Source organism: Sarcophilus harrisii, chromosome 1 (genome assembly GCF_902635505.1).
Source record: "Sarcophilus harrisii chromosome 1, mSarHar1.11, whole genome shotgun sequence".
Classification (NCBI taxonomy): Eukaryota; Metazoa; Chordata; class Mammalia; order Dasyuromorphia; family Dasyuridae; genus Sarcophilus; species Sarcophilus harrisii.
The window spans coordinates 111,974,297-111,995,781 of record NC_045426.1 but is presented as its reverse complement, the minus strand read 5'-3'; the positions used below and the strand labels follow the sequence as shown (position 1 = coordinate 111,995,781).

At 32.4% G+C, this 21,485-nt stretch overlaps 1 long non-coding RNA gene across 2 annotated transcripts in view; it reads right to left on the bottom strand.

The window, feature by feature from the left end:
- The window catches only part of LOC116420750, a 1,349,459-nt gene that overhangs the window by 964,525 nt on the left and 363,449 nt on the right, over positions 1-21,485 (bottom strand). For both annotated transcript variants that reach the window (XR_004231174.1, XR_004231170.1), the window contains one exon: positions 14,497-14,583. This is a non-coding gene — a long non-coding RNA (uncharacterized LOC116420750). The remainder of the gene's footprint in view (positions 1-14,496; positions 14,584-21,485) is intronic.

Sequence of the window (21,485 nt, the reverse complement as noted above, 5' to 3'; positions counted from 1 at the left end):
TATAAAGTAAAAATGTGAGTGACAGAATATAAAATAATGCTGGATACTGGACACATGAACTTGAGAAGAGGGAAACAATGTTATGTGGTCAATGAGCATTTTCTAAATAGGGAACAATTAAATCATGGGATAGTAGGAGGGAAAAAAGTTAAAATCTTCATTTGGTTCAAAGCTATTCTTAATAAAATGCCCATCACTTTATAAGCAAAACCAGCTCATATTGGACTCAATACATACTTCAAAACATAAGATTAGAAACTGAAAAAAAAAATCCTTCCTTCATATCGGCCTGCTATAATAATTCTAGCAAGATATAAAGAATGCAAACATGGGACACCTTTGTGTTATCCTCAATGTATAAGTAAACTATCTTAAGAGTCAGTTAAAACATTTTCAACTTTGGCAAGATAACTATAGATTTAAAAACAATAAAATAATATCCCAAGTGAATCAATACCTAGCACCTTATTACAGAGGGTGACTATTTTCAACTAATGACTCCAAACTAAATTCCTATATTTCCCTCCCCCCCTTTTTTACTTTGAATACTGCCTTAGACTGTAGAGAAAAATAAATAAGAAAATTCTATTTTCTGCATAAAATTCTCTATTACCTTACTTATGCAGAGTTTGGAAAATGTAATTCCATACACAATGGGTTTATTTTCCTGTGGACTCTTTACCAGCTTTGCATTTTGAGCTATTTAGAAAAGTTAACTTTGAAAGGTAAGCAATAGAAAGTATTCTGCCTACTGAAGAAAAAAAAAAGCATAAACAATTTTTGCTACTCTTGCCAAAGTCGTTTATTTAATTCAATTAAATCAGTTCATTATTCTTTGCAATGCTACTACTTGAACTGGGTTTTATTTATTTTAATGACAAATTGAAATGATGCAGATGAAGCTCATAGTTGAATAATCATTTCAGTCCTGTATTTTGTCATATAGACCATGCACATGCAGGTAAAATCTAAGTCAGTTATTTACTTGTTTAGAATTCTCACAGGAAAACAAAAGTACTGGCATAAATATAAAAGATTAAAGAAATTTTTTTAATTCTAATTTTTACATTTAAAAATATTAACTTTATTTGTTCACAATATTTCTAAAGTATATTGAATCCTTAACTAACATGTGGCATGGGCAGAAATTGATCTCAGATCTCATTGTCCCAATACTAATTTCTTTTCTACTATAATGTGCTGCTACCCAGACACTCTATCCTAAGTTATCAATCATACTATATAGTAAAATCTGGTCTTTCTAAAAGACCTTCAAAATTTCAAAACTAGCTCTGAATTCAGAAGGACCTGAGTTGAAATCTGGCCTCAGACACTTAACATTTCCTAGCTGTGTGACCCTGGGCAAGTCACTTAGTCCCAATTGCCTCAGCAAACAAAACAACAACAACAACAATAATAAACAAAACTTCAAAACTAGGATTTTATTTTTCTTTTCTTTCTTTCTTTTTTTTTTTTAAGTGAGAGAATCCCAAGAGAACTCCAAAATACTGAATTTTTAAGTCTCAAGATAATTCACTGGTGGTATTAATAATATATTCCAAATTAGAGGAAGCTTGAACCACAGTCAATTAAAGTCCTCACTGCCAGTGATGCTACTAAAACAAGCTTATTGTACTTCTCTTTCTAATGCTGTATTAGAGGAAAGTGTTTATCATGGAAAAATATTAGGATGAATATGGTATCATGTCTACTGACAAGGCACTCAGTAACAGCTACTATGCTATGATTCATAGGGATTGGCAGGGGACAGAGCCTACCTAAGCTGAGATACATTATTAATTTGTCTGAGAAACTGTAATTACCTTTTGATTCTGTCTCTTCAAGTTTGCAAACAACCGCATTTCTAGTCTTCTTCACTTGTGTTTTAGTGATGACTTCATATTGTGATGTGCAGTTCTAGCTATTTCCTCAGCCTAGAATATTTAGAATTTCTCAATTTATTCAAGATGTATTGTTTTTGAAAACTGACTCTGTGACACACATGAATCAGTTCAGTTATTTGACTTGCTTAAATTTTAAAGTTTCTCATGTAAATTTCGAGTTAATGTGATTCAGGAGTCATGTTATAATTGATTTAGAAATTATAGACTTACATTGTTTGTGGACATATGTGGAGAAGAAATCTCACCCTCATGTAATGAGAAGACATTGGAATCTGTATTTAGGGAGGGTTTATATAAATTTCCTTGGGAAAAATAATTCTTTTTTTTTCTGTCTTTAGCATGGAATAAAGTGATTTGCACATACTAGATTCATATTAATTGTTCTATTTAACTGGTTCCAATGAAACATCAACTACATTTAAAGAGGGGGGAAAACCTGCCCTTTGAGTCAGGTAAGTTTTTTCAGGTTTTCTTTTTGTTTGTTTGTAAAAGACCACACATAAAATATATTTCCATAAAAAATGGTAGGAAACAAACACTGGAATAGGAAATATAATGAGGGACAATAGTTCTTTTGCTTTTAAAAGTTGATGCATCCAAAATGTTATTTATTATTAGTAGCAATTTTTAGGTAATATAATGGTTTATTTTCTTCTCAATTCAACAATTGTAGAAAACTATATAAGACATTTTATACAGAATGGTTGATGATATTTTCTTTTCCTTCCCAAAATTCAGTTCATGTCAGCTGCAACTTTTTCAGTGTATACCTGAAAAATATTTTTCTCATGAATTATTTCCAGCCTTGAAATGTCATTTGTAGTGAAAATTCTAATAAAAACCACCTAAAATACATTATTTGACATTTTAGTGGGTCAATAACTAGCTTGTCAATCGAGCATCTAAAATCTTTATACACTATGGATTTCTGCTGTATGTTTTAAACTCTTGACTTTTTAAAGAATAATTTACATCTCAATGTAGCTATTTAGCAGGAGCTGTCTAGAAACCTAACTCATTTATAAATAATGGTTCCGGTTACATATTTACATTGCATTATGGAGATCTAGCAAATGAATTGTTCTATACTTAATATTGATAAATAATGTCTCACTTAAAGTTGCATAAGTCAGCAACTGCACAGTTGAGGAAAAATAGCTGAGTACATGAACTATATAATACCTTCTCTCTTAATCACAGAGTATCTTATTAATATGACAATCAACTGTTGAGAACACTATACTAGGCTTCTTTTCCACCAAAATGCCAAAGATTGAATTGTGAGGTCTTTTTAGGTAATTGAAATAATATGATGGCTCATTACTAGTCTGAGGCTATATCTAATGGCTATAGGACTCAGTTTTTCTAGGTAGTCTCCTATTCAGGTACTAACTAGGGTGATCTTCAACTTCAGTCATCCTGATCTATATAAGGCCACCAGACTTAGATGGCTCTGGAGGGGAAAGTGAGGCAGGTGAACTGACACAGTCCTCCCTCCCTTAAATCCAATTCACTTGCATGTCATGGTATCAACTCTTCAAGAATGAAGGACGAACAACAACAAAATAATGGTTTCATAGCAACTAGTCAGTGTATATAAACCTTGTTTTAAATTATAGATCAGAGACATTTTTGCCCTATAGAAAATTATAAACATCTTGAGTTTTAAATCTTGGGCCATTGTTACTGGGGGAATTGAACCCAAAATACTGCCACTAAAAAGACATAATGCATCTAAGATAAGGAATTTATAGGGTATATCTCTCCCCTAAATAATTATTATCATGTAAATTTAGCCTAAGTATTTAAAAGTTCACATCTGCTTCCTCTAAAATCCTACTTTAATATTTCATCATGTTATAGTAAACCTTAGTTCTCAAAGGAAATGCCAATACAAGTCCTAACAAATTCTAACAAGTTGTAAAAGAATTTGAAAATAAGCCCAATGATGGACTGCTGGGTTTTTGTCTGAGGATTAGTCTCAATTATGTCAAATAAGTTTCTTACCACTTCAGTCACAGGTAAATGAATTTCTTAGGTCATAGCAACTTTCAGTCATCACGTGCTACATTATTACAATTTGTATTAGTACAGGAAATATCCAAACCAATGACCTCACAAATAATAGAATTTTTAGAAGTTTACAAGGAGAAACATGAACTTTTATGAAATAATCATACTCTTAAAATAAATAATGGAGGAAAAAATTTACTTAACATATATACTACTTCACTGCTAATCTCATGAGGAAGAAGACAAAAGAAATCAGTAAGCAACTATAAAACACCTACAGTGCAAGGTACTGTTCTGGGAGCTGGGGATACAAAGACGATAGTGAAATTCAAGGAGTTTACAATGTACTTTGAAGTCAAGAAGTAAGTGAACGAAAGATTTCTGACTATTGATGAATGTACATGATGTTTTTGAAAATATTATTTGATGGCATAATTTAATCATGAAGTCTTTCCTAGAGGACTAATTCATTTTAATCCCTTAAATTACATCATTTTGAAATAAATCTGTGAGAAGAGCTAAGAATGTAGATTTGTCTATAGGAAATGTATAGTAATAGGCTTAAATATTTAAGAAAAAAGGGATAAATGGTACTGTGAAGAACACTAAGTTCAGGAAACTAAAAATGAATTTCTATCTAAAGATAAAGTGGTTTGAACAAAAAATGAGATGGTTATTATATTGCTGTTTCTAACACATTGGAAGTAAAACCCCATTAAATATGTGATCAGATTAAAAAAAAACAGCAAATATTCTGCAGCTATCATGAATATGAACATCTTGCTGACAGTTTAATGCATGACAGAACCATAAAAAGATTATGCATGCTAAAATAACACAGTGTTGGCATATCTTAGCCTCATACAAGGAGAAATGTAGTGATAACCACAGAATATCAAATAGGAACAAGAGTTAGATATAAAATAAACATGGCTTGATCAATTTTATTAACAGACTGAATCATCTCTATATGATTGGAGAAGCCTCAAATAAGCCTTTCCCAATATTCACTAAAATTCTCTTCATTTACAACTGGGTCATTCTATCAAACTCAGAATAAACAAAATATTTAATACATCTAGCAAGATTGGACCTCAGTAAAGATAACTGATATCATAATTTGATTAAACAATGTCAAAAGTATTTGCAACCAAAAGTTTCTAACACTAAGCTAAAAGTCAAATGCAAAACAAATGTTTATTTGTAAACACATATAACATATGTATGTGAATACATATATAATATGTATTGCATATATATATACATATACTCACAGCATAAGAAAGGGATCCTAGATTATGAAGCCTCAGAAGGTGAAAGCCCAAATTGAGATAGCATATAGTTGGAATCTGCACAAGTACATTGAAAGTAGGGAGGAAGACATGAGAATGGGAGAAACCAAAAACAAAACATCAAATTTTCTCTAGTTTCCCTTGATAGTGATGAGTACATCTCTGTAATGCACTTTAATAGTACTGTGATCCCAATAATAGGGGCTCTTTTTTCCCTCAGCACATGTAAGAAATAGATCCCTCTTATTTTTCACCTCATAAATCCTATGTGGAAGAAGCATCAAATGTATTGGAATTTTCCTCTACACTGCTTGACTTGGTACAAATGCTGGTGGATGTGTAGACTAAACAGTAATCTCTCACTACTGCTATCTAATCTCTTCACTTCCTTTTGTGGACACATGTCTCTCTTCTGGCATTTTTAGCATGATTCCATATTCTGGTTATTCCTCCACTATGAAGTGATTGCTGTGGCCAGAGTGAAGAGAAATAGCCAAAAGAAACCATTGCTGAGGATAAAATGTCTGAAATTTGGAGAGACATGAGGGCAGAAGGCAGAGTATTTCTTTACCAGAATCTACTTCTAAGTCTGCTCACTATTCTTTATGAAATACCAGCTACAGTACAACACAGCTGGAGTTTCCTTACACCAAAAAAGAAACCCAACAGAAAAGCATCAGGAATGATGATTTGTGTAGTCAGCCCAATTCTGGTCTCTGTAGCCTAATTTGAACGCTCAACAGTTTAGTTTGAGAAAAAACCTTAGTGTCTGTTATCTTAGCCTGCCAGGTGATCTTTAAAATCTTTCTTAAACAATTCAAATGGAGGGGATTCCATTTCCTGCCATGGCACTGGTACATGGTCCAGGTTTCATTGGCATACAACAATGACATCAGAATAATGGTTTTCTAGACCTTAAGTTTCATCAGTGTAATCCCCTCCTCTCCCACCCTTTCCTTTGGAGCCTAGCTTATTATCATTGTGATGATGGAAAACTCTCACAGAGCAAGAGTTCACAAGGTGGTCAGAAAAAGTGATCCAAGGGCACTCTCAAGGTGTTTCTTAAGAAATGATTGTACATCATGGGAGATACTGGTATAGGACTGCCCAGCATGATGTGCCCTCATCAGAGAGGGTGCTGTGCTCTATGAATGAACAAAGCATAATTGAATTAGCTCGGAAAATAAAAACAACTAATGAGATGTGCACAGTGAGAGAACCCATTCCAAATATCCATAGGGACTATTTTTGTCTGACCTGCGGCAGTACATTCCAAGCTCTTATTGGTCAGATCAGAAACAAACACACTAACTTGACTCTAGTATAATGATGTCATTTTAGTCTTCTTCAAGAACAAAGGACAACAACCAACCACATTCTACAATAGTAGAAATTCCATAAGGGCAGAGATTGTGTTTGCCAACACCTGCCCAAAGTCCTGTATATAGGGAAACTGCTTAATAAATATTTCTTTGGTTGAATGATAATTGACATGTCATATTGTTTATATGGCTAATAAAGCACAATGACCAAATATCATTTGATTTGCTCCACAAAATAACACTGAAGAAAATGTCGCGCCTCATTTTCTCCAGTTTTCAGATGAAGTCAAACCACAGAAAAGTTAAATGTATTTTCCACTGTCCTACTGCTAGTAATTTACAAAAGTGAGGATATGAACTCAGATCTTCTTATAAAGAATATATTATATTTCCCTAAGAGACATCTATCCCTTGATTAAATTAAAGTTTTATAAATTTAGTAATCAATGATATTAAATGGCCAATATGTGTCATGTACAGTGTGAACTGCTAGAGACACAAAGATAAAAGCAAAAACAATCATTGTCCTCAAGACAATTATATTTTAACCAAAGGGACAACTTGAATGTATATTGGCATATGAAATAACATCTGCAAAACACCTTGATAACCTTAAACCACAATGTAAACTATAGCTCTTTACATTATTATTATTATTATTATTTACGATTAATGCTTACAAAGAAGAAACCGGTAACCTAGAAATGGGAAATACTTGTAGTTTGGAACTAGGAAAAGCTTTGTGCTTAAGGTGAGTCTTGAAACCTTAAAGGAAGCTCAGGATTCAAAGGGAAAGAGATGAGGAAGAAGAACATTACTGGATAGTTATGACAAAGGCAGATGAAACAAAAAATGGAGAAGATAGTCAGGGACAGGAAATAGACCAGTGTCATTAGACTGTAAAATTTTTGGAGAGGAATAAGGAGTAATGAAGCAGAAAAAGGAGAATGTAGTCAAGTGAAGGATTTAAATGCCAGAGGAGTCTGATCATAGTTGAAAGAAGGAGTCTCTGGTGTTTAATGTGTTGGTGTTTAGTACTGATGTTGGGCTAGGGGGGAGGGGATTGGATGATAGGGTCGTAGTCGTGCTTCAGGGAAGTTACTTTAGTAGTTATGTGGTGGATGGATTAGAATGGGGAGAGATTTGAGTCTGAGTGGTTATTTTAAAAGTCCAAGCAAGAGATAATGAAGGAATGAACTAGGGGTATAAGGACCTCAATTAGGGGTAATAAGATTCTGAACTAAAGATACAGATTTCCTGAACTAGGGGTAATGAGGGTCTGAACTGGTAATGAGAAGGGTATAAATGGTACAAATGTCATAGAGATAGAAATAGTAGGTCTAGCAATTGAATAGATAAATGGGATGAGAAAGAGTAAAGAATGGAGGATGACACTGAGGTAATGAACCTGGGTGACAGGAAGGATAATGGTAACCTTGAATATAATAGGGAAGTCAAGAAAAGCAATGAGTTTGGAAGGGGAAATGTATAGAACTATATTTTGGATTGTTGAATCTTTTACTTCACAATCACAGGGTTATCATAAGTTCAATATTGCTTCAACTTCTAAACAAATTATTTGAAAGAAATAAGAGCAGCTTTGTACAAGTGCCTAAATATTCACTCTTGTTAATTAATAACTTTAATAATTTATTTTCCATTGGGATTACCTTATATCAAAGTAATTACAGAAAGAGCATTTAAAAAAATAAACCAGATGTATTTCTTCTCCTCTTTTCCCTTTCCTTAAAGGGGGGAAGTACATCCAATGATTGTGAACTAATAGTAATTGTTAAATTTATGGGAAATTAATTATCATCAATTAAATTATTAAATATCTATTAATATTAGCTAGTTATTGTATTAATTATTTATTTTGACAATTTTATTAATGATTATTATTGTTCATGTTCTGTATGGAACATCATAGATTTAGTCTTTTATACTTTAGATCTCATATTATTATTGATTTTTTTTTATAAGAAAAAAAAACCAGAATGAAACCTATAAATAAGGAAGGGAGTATGTTGACTGAATACCTCATTGGACTGAGTACTCCAGTACTCAATACAGTGGGTATATAGACACACATACAGGTGGTGAATGATTGTAAACTATTATTCTCTGCCCAAAAAACTTATTTATAATACCATTTTTTTTCCGGTTATAGAAACATCCTAGTGGAACAGATAGAGAATTGTCCTTGGACCAAATATGATTTGGGTTCAAATTGAGTCTTGATATATGCTGCCTATGTCACCCTGGGCACTTAATATCTCAGTGGTTAAGAAATTTTTCTAAAACTATTAATTGTACAGTGATAAATCAATAAATATTTATTAAGTATCTTTTGTGTTCTAACCATTATACTATGTGCAGGGAATATAAAAGAATGCTTTGAAGAAGACAGGTACACTATATGGGGTAAAATTGCACACAAACACACACACACACACACATATCATATCCATGAATGTATACATAAGTATCTGCCAAATTGATACAAAATAACAGCATTTGTTAACTTGCTTTTAGTAGAGAAAGTTTCTTCACCAGCATCAGATCAAAAATCACAAGTGAAAAACACATTTTCCTGCTTCAACCACAGGGGGGTGAAAATCTGATAATGGTCAAATCAAGTAACACTATAATCTTGAAACATCACTATTTTAGAAGATGCCAAGGATAATTGAGATACCACAGAGTATAGTGAGATATGGAAAAAGATGATGAGAATACTAGAAAAATCCTCAAGGATATGGGTGACCAACAAAAAAAATTGTGTATACATACATACATATGTGTGCATACACACATGTACATGCATATATAATTAGAACAAAATGATTATATAGCAAGGGTAAAGGAAAATCTTGCTCAACTAGAACTCATAATTTTTTAAAAGAAGGTTAATTTTCAATAAATAAATAAAGCTATACACAAGAGTCCCATGGGATGAAAAAGTATGGAGAGAAAATGCACAGCCATAAAGTAATGAATTACTAAAGAAGTAGTAAATTACAGTAGTCAAATTGTTCCCATGTACAGAAGAAATTTAAGTTATTGACCTACTCTACTAACAAAAAGCAATATTGTCCTAAAATGAAATTATGGGAAATATATATAGACCCATACACAGTTACTTCTAAAGCTATATAAAAATGGACATGTGGAGAAAGCATCTGGGTGCTAGGGGGAAATGGAGAAATGTGTCCTAAGAACATATGTGAATGATTTTTTTTTTTTTTTTTTTTTATCACTTCAAGGCAAATAGGCCTAAGTTATTCTGTTTCTTCTTTTTACAGCTATATACACAGACTTTGGAAACTGTTGGTTAGTACTGCTAGTCATATTATAACTGATGTTAACATTTCTTTCTCAATAGACCTGACATATTGTGAATTTTAAAGGTCTTTCTTGGTATTTTGGTATAAAATAGTAGTGGCTTTTCTAGGAACTCAAATGCAGAATATTTAAAGTCCTCCTGAATTCTTGTTGTATTTCCTTTAAAGAAATAATGACAGAGAGAGAGAGAGAGAGAGAGAGAGAGAGAGAGAGAGAGAGAGAGAGATTGATTAATTTATTAATCCCTGGATAAATTTAACTCCTTTATATCTAACCATAGGTAATCTTGTAGCTCCAATAATAATATATTTTAAATGATTGATTCATGGCCAATTCATATATCTTGGCTAAATCTTGGATCCCATCATTAAAAAATAAAGACAGGGGGAGAGAGAGAACTAGAAATAAAAGAAGCAAGGAAAACAGTGGTGAAGTATTTATATTCAGTTCTCAGGAAAATTAGCATGAGGTCCCTATAAGAAGTCTTACAACCTAAAGATGATAACAAAATATGAAGAGGTCAAGGATTTCCAGAGCTTAAGTTATAGTCAGTAGGAACCTGAATTAACATCTGCAGTAGCAATAGCATTGCCATTAGCAGAAGCATGAATGATATTTTAGACAATGGAATTGTTGGACCCAAACTTTTGGATCAAGATGAGTAGCTTCTAAATCTATCAGAAGAATTCTAGTAACAAAGAGTAGATGAAGCAAAAGAACAGCAAGAAACAGTCATAATATGGAAAATCAATCTCTAAATCTGCCTAATAATATGAACTATATAGATTCACTTAAGCCAAGTGGGAAGGTCAATTCCATCAATCCATCAAGCAATTTAGATGGCTTTTTCTGTGTGTGCAGGTATATGTTTTTGTTTGCAGAGACTTAAATATGGTAATCGTGTAAGTTTGAATGACTATATGGAGGCCCTGGAGAGTTGAGGCTCACTGGAAAGCCTGAAATGTTATCTTGATTATGGATTTGGGTAATAGTTCTTTCCATTTTTTGTCAATTGATTTTTGTTTAATCAATTGATTCACTCAGATAAAATGAAACCTGTTCAATATATTATTAGCCTGAGTGCTTATGTGGTAGATGAGAGCATTCCTTTTGCTGTGGAAATCCAGAAAAAAAAAAAAATCAAATTCAGATTTTCCTTGGGGAAACCTTGGGTATAACAGAAGGCAAAAAGATTAATTATATGAGAAGACCCCAAAATTGAATTCAGATCCTGTGATTAAAGTGGTTTCACTCTGGTTCAAAGGTTACCTTGAACAAGAAGAGACTTGAGATACCCTTTGAGCCAGTAATACCACTGCTAGGTCTGTATCCCATACACGTTCCCCCTCCCCACACAAAAAAGGGAAAAGGATTTGTGTTTACAAAAATTTTTATAGCAAAAATATTTAAAGAAATATTATTGTGCTATAAGAAATGACAAGCAGGATAATTTTAGCTAAACCTCGAAATATTTAACATGATCCGAAGCATAGTAAAGTAAATAGAACCAGGAGAACTTTGTACACAGTAACAGCAATATTGTTTGATGAAGAATTGTAAATGATTTAGCTATTCTCAGCGATACAATGATCCACGACAATCCCAAGACAAATGATGAAACATAATATCTACCTCCAGAGAAAGAATTTATATTGATTGAATACAGACCAAAGCATACTATTTTTCATTTTCTTTCATTTTTTTCTTTGGGCATTTTGTCTTTAAACAATTGCATGCATATATATATATATATATATATATATATCTCCGTATCTGAATGTTTATAGTCTCACAGAAGTGGAAGGGGAGAGGAATGAAAGAGAAATAGAGTTTGGGACTTAGAACTTTAATTAAAAATGATTAAATGAGAGATAGAGACAGAGACAGAAGGAGGGAGGAAAAGAAAGAGATTGAGAGATGAGATCAAATCATCTAGTCTAGTACCTAAATTTTATAAATGAAGCAACTAAGACCCTAAGTAAATAAGTAATTTATCCAAAGCCATATATACATTAAGTAGCAGAGCACAAAATGTAATCTTGGTCTTTTGACTCCCATTTTATTCCTCTGATGGCCTCTGACATTCAATTCTCAATCTGGTGCTCTTTTTGTAAGTACCTGCAGTATTAATATTTGGGTCTTTAGAGAAACACTGTGTTATTGAGTTGAAAGAACTCTGGATTTGGATACTGACTGGGAGTTTTGATTCTGAAACTAATTGACATGACTTCATACATATCAAAATTAGTATTTTTAAGATAATCAAGAAGTGGATGACATTGCTAACTGGACTGTGCCAATGTAATTTATTAATTAATCTTTAAAGTATTCCATATATATATAGATAGATAGATAGATAGATTACTCCTAAATCTAAATCACAGAATTAGCATATGCTTCAGAGGATTTCAAATTCATCTTATATCTCAAAAGGAACCTCCTCTGCAATATGCCCAGATATGAATTTTCTAGAAGGGGAAGAACTTATTACCTCCTGAAGTAAGGCGTTCTGCTCTTGGATAGTTCTAATTTTTGAAAGATAATATTTATATTGAGCCCAAATCCATTTCCCTTAAAACTCAGGTTATTAACAATCTCTCTTCTACTTAATAATCCTTTAAATATTTAAAGAAGGCTATCATAATTTTTTTAAAAGGCTAACATATCGCTGAGTCTTTCCTTTCCTAAACTAAATTTCCTTCAACCAATTATGATGCAACTTGATCTCCAGCGAGCAGCTAGGTGGCACAAGCATAGGGCCTGAAATCAGGAAGATTTATTGAATTCAAATCCAGGCTCAGCCAATTACTAATTAGATGACACTGGACAAATCACTTAACCCTGTTTGCCTCAGTTTCCCCCTCTCTACAGTGAACTGTAGAAGGAAAGAGCATATCACTCCAGAATCTTTGCTAAGAAAGCCCTAAAAGGGGGTCACAAAGTATTGGACATGACTGAACTACAGGAACAAATTATTTCTATCCTTTTATTAAATGATCTTTGGTCATTTTTGATTTTGCCAGTGTCATTCATGAAATGTGGTACCCAGAAATTAATCTAATATTCCAGAAATCATGTGAAGAAGGGAGGATACTGTGAGCATTTTAAAGCTTTTTTGCCCATATCACATTATAGACTACTGATAAACTTCCAATCCAATGATCTTCCATTTACCACACCAGCCCAACTCTCCTAATCCTTTTATCAGATGAATTACTCAGGTGTCCTCAAACTTTTTAAATAGGGGGCCAGTTCACTGTCCCTCAGACTATTAGAGGGAAAGACTATAGTAAAAACAAAAATTTTGTTTTGTGGGCCTTTAAATAAAGAAACTTCATAGCCCTGGGTGAGGGAGATAAACGTCCTCAGCTGCTGCATCTGGCCCACTGGCCGTAGTTTGAGGACCCCTAGGATATAGATATTGTCCCATTTAGAACTCATTTTCCTCAAGTGTTAAACAAGAAGATAGAATTAGATTTTCTTCACGTGTGAAATAAGAGGATATTGCTCATTCTAGTTCTCATGATTTTTTTTACACTATGAAAATAGGAATATTATATTCATATTGAGCATAATTATTATCTATTAGTCTTTCTTTTCCTGCATTGAAAATCAATTCATATATTTTCAAATGACTAAATAATTAAAAATAATTTTCTAACTAACAGGTATGCTAAAGCTTCCTCTTCTTTTGAGTGAAAAATTAATTATATATAGCTGGTAATTTCTTAATATCTAAAAAGCACAGTAATTAAAAATAGTTTCCATAGCATTTTAACATTCACAACAGATTTCCTTCATAATTTCTTTATGCCATTTATATAGCTAGGTAGATATATACATACATACATACATATATACATATATATATATATATATATATATATATACATATACATATACACACACACACACACACACACACACATATACTCAAGAGAGCTAGGTAACAGGAGTATTATTTTCTCCAGTGTACAAAGAAAGAACTTCAAAGATTAAGTATTTTGACAATAGTCAAAGAATATTAAAGCCTGGACTTTAAGCCAGGATGTTGACCTGAAAAATAATGCTTTTGTCAACATGCAATAGTACATTGATGGAGGAAATATTTTTAACTTTAACATTTAAACATTTTCTCTAGTATTTTGGATGAAAACAAAATCAGTAACAATTTGTTTGTTTGTCATTTAAAAGAAATCTCAATGATGGACATTTCCCCCCTGGATAATATGTAAAGTATTATTTATATATTAATATTTGTATTACTAAACTTTTAAATTAAAATTTTTAATCTTTTAAGACAGATCCATATGAATATATCATGATAAATTATTCATGATTGTAGAAGGAATCTGTCTAGTCACATTGTCAAAGCAGTAAAACTAGATATAATTGAAAAGCAACATAGATTCACTAATAAAGAACAATACTTTATCTGACCATATCTAAAGAGAGCAAATTAAATGTATATATATATATATGTATCTCTAAGTTTTACCCAATTTGAAAAAAAAAATGCAAAGCAGCAGCCACAATGTTTTATTTTCAAATCAACTTTCATTAATTTGGATGAGGAAAAAAAAAACATGAAAAGTTGCATTAGAAAAATTGTGTCCAAACCTGGATAATTTAAGTTTCACTCTCCACAGTTAGTTTTCCCTAGGCAGCTTGTCTTTCTGTACTTAACATTGTCCTCTGTTCCATCTCCTTAAAAAAAAAAAAAAAATCAGAAGCATTGGAAGTCTGATTGAAACTTCTTAAAACTATTCATTCCTCTTGAGGAAAGTCAGTCAGCTGTTCTCAGCAATAACTGCATTCCTTTCATAAAATCTTCAGAATAATCCACGTAAATGCTAATGTTTAAAAATGAGCTATTCCATGCTGACTTGGCCACTCTGAAGATCTGATTATGCACAGAGACCTGAGTGTATCATCTTTGCAAGTTTCTTCTTTGACATTATTGTCAACAAATCTATTTTTTAACTATAGAGTTTTCAGAATGTACTTACTATAAACATTTATGAGCATTTTGAAGTAATAACTACAAAAGCAGATATCATTAAAAACATAAAGGAAATGAAACATTTAAAACATCTATTTGATTTTCTTCATTTAATGAAATTTCAAAAGAACTATTCAGCACACCTATTCTAAATATTTGTGAAAAAAAATTTGGTAATCTGATGCTTAAAATTGTTTAATTTAAAATTTAAATTAAAAATTCAATACCTACAGGGATTTCATTTCCTCAAGATGGGCATTAAATGTCTCACACACACACACACACACACACACACACACACACACACATACACACAGAGTCCTATAATTTACTTAAAGAATTACCTCAAAAGTGGATGGAAAAAAAAGTTTGCAACTGACAATTATTTGTCACTTGTGTCTGGAACAAAAAGAATACTAGATTTAGATCAGGTGTTCTGGGTAAATGCACTGGCTCTGAAAATAATCATATAACCAAGGTCAAGTAAATTAACCCTCTTATTGTCTTAGTTTCCTCATCTGTGAAAGAAGTATTCAAGGATTTGAAGAGTTATCATTTAGAGGGGTGATTCTACACATTTTGCTTGGCAAAAAAAGGGTAGAATTAGGAATAATGGTGGATGGGTAGGCAAGTGGATAGAGCCAGCTTTAGAATAATTAAAAGCTATATTCAAATTCCAAATCTAATATATTCCGGCTTGATGATCCTGGGAAAGTCACTTAAGTGCTCAGTTACCCAAATAATTCAATAAAACTATAATATTGAGAAGATACAGTTGTCATTGGGTTCTAGCATAGTACAAAGGGAAACTTGGGTTGAGTGTGTGTGTGTGTGTGTGTGTGTGTGTGTGTGTGTGTGTTACAAAGAGTCTCTTTGGTGAGAATCAGGTGAAAATTGGAGAGAACTGTTGTACCTCACCAGTAGAAGAACACACTGAAGGAAATGTACCTGGATCTAATACATCCCATTCTATCTCCTATGAAACAAAAGTTCAGCACAGTACATATTTTGGGCTTCTATTTTGACTTTGACTGATTCTTTAACTTCTGGGATTCTTTAATAGATCATAAGCACACCCAATCCCAATTGAAATAGATAGGTGACATGAAAATGTCAATCTAATTCTTGCTTGAGGGCCTTCCAAGAATATGGTTTGGAATAAGGTTCTCTTCATATAACAAGTATAAATCAATAAACTAAGAGTTATTTTAGAATAATGACTGGAAAACAGTATGGCAGAAAGTAGAGACCAATATTTCATCCATGTACCAAAGGAAAGGAGAGACCTGCTTTTCTTCCTTTTTATATAGCAACTATTCTCTGATAAAAGCCATATATATATATGAGTTTTTTTATCAGTTTTATCAGATTTTCACGTGGCATCTATTAAATCACCTAATATGACCAAAAAAAGGGAGATGATAAATTTTGGAAGGAATGTGAGAAAAATAAGACACTAAAGCACTACTAGTGAAGTTGTGAACCGAAACAGCTATTCTGTAGAACAATTGGAACTATGTTCAATGGGTTATAAAATTGTACATACATTATAACCCAGCAGTACCATGACTAGGTCTGTTTTCCAAATAGATATTAACAAATGGGGGGATGGAAGGGGAAGACCTATTTGTATAAGGATATTTATAGCAGCTCTTATATGTATATATAATGTATATAGCAGCTCTTATAAGTATAAAATTATTATATGTATATAATTATAATTATTATATATATTATATGTATATAAAAGGCTATTAAATTAAAAAAAAGGAGATGCCAATCAACTGGAGAAAGGCTGAACAAGTTGTGGTATATAATTGTAATGGAATACTATTGTGTTGTAAGAAATGATGAGCAGAATTATTTCAGAAAAATACATGAACTGATGAAGAGTGAAGTAAGCAGAACCAGGAGAACACTGAACATAGTTCAAGCAATATTGTACAATAAAAAACAATGAATAACTTATATTTACTCCCAAAGGACTTATGATAAAAAATGTTATGCATTTCCAGAAAAAAGAGCTGATAGAGCCTAATTACTACTCAAAGTCTCTTTTTACTTCCTCCTTCCCTCCCTTGTTTCCTTTTTCCCTTCCTCCCTCCCTCCTTCCTCTTCCTTACCTCTCTTCCTCCCTTCATTCTTTCTTTTCTTCCAAATTAAACCTATATTAATTTGGAACTAGAAATTTTTAAAAAATGGTAAAAATTGTTTTTACATGTAATTGGGAAAATAGAATATTATTTTAAAAACTAGAAACAAATTGAAGTACACAGAATTATACACTTTATAGTTTTTTTTTCTCTGCCAACTTCAGAAAACTCTGTAAAAGTGAAAATGATAAGTCTCTCTGCATGTCTCAAATTGGGTGGGCATGAGTTAGTCTTTGATGTTATTTTTCCCAGGAGCAAAGGGGTTCAAAGGCACTGACAAATCCAATCCAATACAAAGCATTTGCATGGATTAAAAGCATTCTAATGAGAACAACATTAGCAATATTTCTGCAGCACTGCAGTATTAAAACAGGAATTTATTGTATGGTATACAGTGAAAACATTAATATCTCCTTTTTAAAAGTTAGGTAACTGAATCTTGAAACGATTGAATGACATAATAGCTAGCATTTATGTAGTACCTACTAAGTGCTAGGCAGTGTGGTACCTGCCTTTACAAATATTATTTCATTTTTTCTTCATGACAATGTAGTATGTACAGTTATTATTCTCATTTTACAGTGGATGAAGTTGAGACAAACAGAAGTTAAAGTGACTAAGTAACTTGCCCCAAAATCATACAACTAGTAAATATCTGAGGCAGGATTTGAACTCAGATGCAACCCACTGCATCACCCAGTTGCTACATAAGGAAGATTATAGTGATAAAAAGAATGAATATACATATATACAGATATATGTATATTTGTTCTATTCATTAATGCCGTACTTCTGAATTATAGTTTGATGATTAAGAGTAGCTTTCCATCTCCCAAAACATTCTGGGGGACTGACAGAATTGTATGTCCTTACAGGTGCTCAGACTCACAGATAGCCAAGCACCTGCTTTCTGCAGCCCATTCACTGAGTCATATTTTACAGATGAAAACATCAGCAATCTGGCAATCATAAATTTTAAATCCTAGCATAATATTATTAGAAACTAAAAATTGCTTCTCAGCAGAGAAGTGGAAAGCTATCTGTTTTGATTTGCATGCTTTGGAATAAAATATTTCAATCCACATGATATCACACTCATAAGTTTCTGGTTGTGGATTTCACATTTGACACTTCATAAATTCAAAACCACATGATATAGACTAGATTCAACATTTTCTCCAACTCAGTTTAGTTCCAGTCACTGTCAATGCCCTCTCTGCTGTTTTGTTATCAGTTTAATAACCTACATTTTTGAGTGTTGAACTGTAAGTCTAAAACAGAATAAATATAAGAGAAACACGTTTTAGAGATGAAGGAAAAATAGTTAATATTTATATTATTTTCATTATCTGAGCCTAAACAAATTTTTATTTTTAGCTATTTATTCATTGTATCATGTTACCTTTTGATAATTAATAATATAAAATAGGTTAATGAAAAGATTTCTGCTTACACTAGGTAGAGAAACAAATGCTTCCTAAACTCTAAGCCATGAACATGTTAAGTGATTATTTTAGAGAAGCCCCAATCTGATTGAAAAAATGTATTATCCATTAAAACAAGTGACATTTCTGTACAAGCAAAATATTTATTTCAAGCTTTTTCCTCATATGTTACATCAAGATCTGGACTACGTAACATTTAAGGTGCTTTTAGGATCTAGATTTCTTGTCCTATGTATCACAGTCACTGGTATTAATTGCTACAGATATCTCAACTATTTTCTAGGTAGTATGGTACAAGTTAAAAAAATAATAATGTATTGTCATTAACTCCTTCACAGAACTCATTGTTTTATAAGGGAGAAATGAGACATATAGAAACTATTTTAATACAAAAAAAAAAAAAAAAAAAAAAAAAACAACAACAACAAAAAGAAACTTCTGTGCTGAAAAAAGCCTACCTAAGTACAAATGAGTGAGATGAGAAAAGACAGAAGAAATAATATACATTGTTCTAAATGTCCATGTGATTAGTGTTACTATAATTATTTAATAAGGGATAATTTTCAGAATCTACTACTAGGGAGAAGAGCCTAATTATGTCCAATACCTCATAGCACTGAGCTGCTGAGGTAAAATAGTCCAGTTTTAATTTCTCCAAAAGTATGGCCATCATTAACTTCAGTCAAGAATGAGAAGCTGTGGCAGGCTCCCTGAGAAAAGAAGTTGATAGTTACAGAGCAATTTAGTCTAAGGGGAAAAAAAAGTATCCTGGGAAATAAGGAAGACAGGGCATTAAGAAGTTGTTATATTACCATGAAGTTGGTTTTATATATGTGTGTGTGTGTGTGTGTGTGTGTATGTGTTTATGTGTATATACATAGATACATATATATTTATATAATAGAGAAATTTTTCTGACAAACCTTCACTTATTAAATATATACTGAGTATAGAACTGATGCAAATTTATAAAAGTGAGAGCCATCCCTAATTAATAACTGGTCAAAGGATAAGGACAGGCAGTGTCAGAAGAAGAAATCAAAGTTCTCTATTGTTAGATTTAAAGAAGCTCTAAATAATTATTGATTAGAGAAAGGAAAATTAAAATAACCTTGAAGTACCATCTTATTAGCATGAGAAATGACAAATTCTGGAGGGGATAAGGGAAAGATGATTACACTAATGAATTGTTGGAGGAGAAGGGAACTGATCTAACCATTCTGGAGAACACTGTATACCTAGAGTAAAAATATTATAAAACTTTGCATATTCTTTGACCCAGAAACACCACCATTAACTCTGTTTCCCGAAGTGTAAAAAGAAAATAAAAGAAACTATTTGCACAAAAATATTTATAGCAGTTTTTTTTTTTTTTGCATTGGCAAAGATCTGCAAATAAGGGGATACTCATCAGTTGGGGGATAGTTGAACAAATTGTGCCATAAGACTGTGATCAAAAACTTTTGTGCTTTATAAAATGATGAGGGAGAGTTTCAGAAAAAGTCATGGGAAGACCTACATGAACTGATACAAACTGAGAAGAAACAGGAAATCATTCTGAACAATGATGTTAATGTTGCAATAATGATAAACTTATGGACGACTTGGATAGTCTCACCAATATAGCAATTCAAGACAATTCCAAAAAACTCATGGTAAAAAATTAAAGTACTACCCACTTCTAGAGAGAGAACTGATGACCTTTGAGTGCAAATTATTTTTTTAATTAAAAAAAAACCTTTTTAATAGGCTTCTTCTAAAAATATTTTACATGATTTCACATTATATCAGATCTCAAAATGCTTGCTTTATGGGTTCAGTGGAGGGAAAATAATATGGAAGTCAAAATTTTAAAAGAAAAAATATTATAAATAAATTTTATAAGGAAAAATAACTTGAGAAAGGGAGAGATTATTACTTCTTGGACCTGGGGAATAATCAGAAATTTAATGGAGAAGTGATAATTTGAATTTAAAGAATGCTTAGAATTTTAAATAAGCAGAAGTGAAAGGTATCATTCTAAGGAAAAGGAAAAGAAAAGACAGTGTTAGGAAAAACACACTAAGAATATTTAGAGGGTAGTGATAATCTAATTTACCTCAATTTCAAGAGAGGGAAGGAGAAGAAAGATGAACCACTTTTGTCCATGAGTATAAACATCACACTCCCCCCAAATTCTGTTTCATATCTTGTTCAGATATAAACACTGAATGGAAGCCAGAAAGAGATCAAAAATAGCTGCCCTGTTCATATTTTTTCGCTTTGGCAGCTAGTGTTGTTCTATTTCCTGCTGACGCTGCCATTTTAGTAACTTAATGATACAATTGTTTCTGAACACTTCACACAAAAGGCACAGACACCCAAAGGCACTTAATTGGTAGTTCTGATGAGATTGAATTCTCTCCTTTATATTTTGAAGGGTTTTTTTGGGGAGAGTGCCGGGGGCAGGGAGGTAGGAAGTGGGGAGAGGAGATAAGGAAGTAGGAAAAATATTGACTTCTATGGAGAAAGTCCAAATGTTAGGAAAGTGGAGACATTTAATCCTAGGTCATTTAATTAATGTCTATAACATCTCTGGCACTCATTGAGTTACTCAGAAAGAACACTTCAGCCCTTGTGCTGCAGTTACTACCATTTTACATCTTCCAATTTAGCTTGCCCTTAGGGCTATCATATGTCAATCATCATTGGCTTCCTACCTTGAGGAGTATTAAGTTTGCCTGTAAGTACTTTGCCATTGGAAATAAATCATAAAGGGAAAAATAAAATTAAAATGGTTAACTCTGTTATCAAATGTTCCCTACTCCCACTCCCAGCATGTTTTAAATTTTGTCTGAGTTGCTTTAAAAACATGCTATCTAATGGGCTTTTGCTTCTGAACACTTTTCTTGCTCCTTGCAAATCAGTTTCATAAGGTTCTGACACTACATATATTAAGGAGAATGGTACTACTTATATTCACTTCTTTTTTAGGTATCTCCTTTATGATCTACCAAATGTTTAAAAATT